This window comes from Opisthorchis viverrini, assembly GCF_000715545.1.
Source record: "Opisthorchis viverrini unplaced genomic scaffold opera_v5_407, whole genome shotgun sequence".
Lineage (NCBI taxonomy): Eukaryota > Metazoa > Platyhelminthes > Trematoda > Opisthorchiida > Opisthorchiidae > Opisthorchis > Opisthorchis viverrini.
This window is the reverse complement of record NW_008752064.1, coordinates 69093-71408: the sequence shown is the minus strand read 5'-3', so window position 1 is coordinate 71408 and position 2316 is coordinate 69093.

Here is a 2316-nt window from a genome sequence, read left to right as displayed (position 1 = left end):
TACAGCAGAAATCATGTGTTGTAAACAGTCTTAAGTACGCAGCTGTCAAACTAATCCTACTCTCTTCAGACACAAGACATTTTGCGATCTACGTCCTGTTTTGTACCTAGTCTCTCTTCCCCACAGTTGCGTACAAAATCATACGCAGGTGCAGAATATACGGGAGCTTATGCGAACGTATCTCCTAACGTTTGCCTCGTTGTTTGAGTCAGGTTACTAATCGACCGACTGATAGCCTGTCAGCAGAGACTCGAAAACCTCATCCATTGCCAGACGCGTGCTATCCACTGGGCACAGAAATGAACTCACTACAACTTTCAGAATTGCAAAACATAAACTGATAGCTTTCAGAGACCAATCAATGCCGACTCAGATTGTGCGCACCAAAGAACCTGGCACTCGTTCTCCCAATGCCATGAACTTTAAGATGATGGACTCGCCATATTAGTGACACTTTTCTACTGCTTTGGTCCCTATCTGCGACGTTAAGTTGGTTTTTGTATTCCGGCCTTAAACATGAAGTTCTGACATGTTTACATCCCGCAGCTATTGTATTCTCGAGTGACACTTTTCCACTGCTTTGGTCCCTATCTGTGATGGTAAGTTGGTTTTTGTATTTCGGCCTTAAACATGAAGTTCTGAAATGTTTACATCCCGCAGCTATTGTATTCTCGCTGTATTACTCAAACCTTCAACGTTTGTTCGCTCCCTGGTTTTCAAGGTTCTGACAGCCAGACCTCGTGTATCTCGTGGCTTTAATGGCACTCGGAGATCCATAACTTAGAGCAACACGACCGTTTCTTAGTTGCTCTAGTTTGAAAAATTCATTGGTTTTATCACTCATTCCCTCCATGCGAGAAATTTTTCCTACACTACATGTTTACAGACGGACAAACTAACTGCTTTTGCATCTTACTGTGTCCAGCATTCCTTTTGAGATATTTTGCGGTCTATCTGGGAAAACAGTCACTGATTTGAGTAGTTTTATCATACACGTTGAACAACAACATGGCCGAAATAGCTCCCAAAAGTTTTGGAACTAAATGGTCTGCCAGACTCAAATTAACTATTAATTAACTATTAACGGTGTACACTACTGACGAAACACGTAAGTGGTTTCCAGTGAGATGTCAAAGCGCCTTCCGCGCATTTGACGGGAGATTGAATTGGAATAAATTAAATCACTTTGCAGGGATTGTTCATCATTGTTCAGTGTTCAAAGAATGTTCAGGAAAGTTCAAGAGAGCGCTTTTGAATGTCCACTTTTCAACTACTCTATACAAATTATATTCCTACTTTCTGACCAAAACAGCTTGTAAACAGTTAGTTTGTATTGGGCAGTAGGGAGCTCCGCAGTGAAGGGCATTCTTCTGCTAATCAATGTAATAAAAGCTTACGAAGGTGTTTTCATAATCACACGGTTTATATTCCCCCGCAGACATGAAACGACAAGTGACATAGAAGGTTTCAACCACGCCCTGGTTGTTTTTGTTTGGAAAAGATGCAGGCACATCTTCGGCTTCCTTAGCCCCAGTGTGATATATGGTATGACACTTTACTTTGTCACCTCCCGCCCTTTGTTCTCTATGTGGTTCTTGCGGTTTGAGTCAACAAGATGAGTACCTTCAAGGTATGATTTTTTATGGAAAGAATATGTCCACACTGAGCAGAGATGACAGTTTCAATGTTATGACCATCACTCCATCTGGCACAACACTTGTGTGTAATGCTACAGTAGATGTGCTACTGACGTACATCTCCATTTCGCTTCACAACAACACACTCATGACATCAACTCGACTGGCGACGAAACATTTCGACAGAGTTGATGCATAGTTCAGAGAACAAACCGGTGCGAATCTTTATTTCTCGGGCTGCTAAGATTCACCACAATGGCAGTGATCTCTTAAGACAGCATGACATTACGATGGTCTTGATTGACCTGATTTAACGATGGATAGAAAGTGGATCATTACATTGTCCCCAATTGCCAAACTCTGAAGACTCGTCAGCCTATCCATTTAGACATTGGTAGACGTGTCAAGTACAACTTCCACGAGATATTATGATAAAATACGACTTGTTGTGAGCAATCCGCTTAATGATTTTTTTCAGAACTGTCTATAACTGGAAGAGAAGCTTATTGAGTTCAGACCAGTGTAAAAGGGACAATCTCCAAACGTTGAAGTATTCAGTCTTATGTTGAGACATGCAAATTTACTCCATGGTTAGTTCAATTATGTAGACTGATGGATGCCAGTCGTTCGTGGAGTGAACAGCAGTAATACTGAATCTCACTGAAAACGGTATACTACT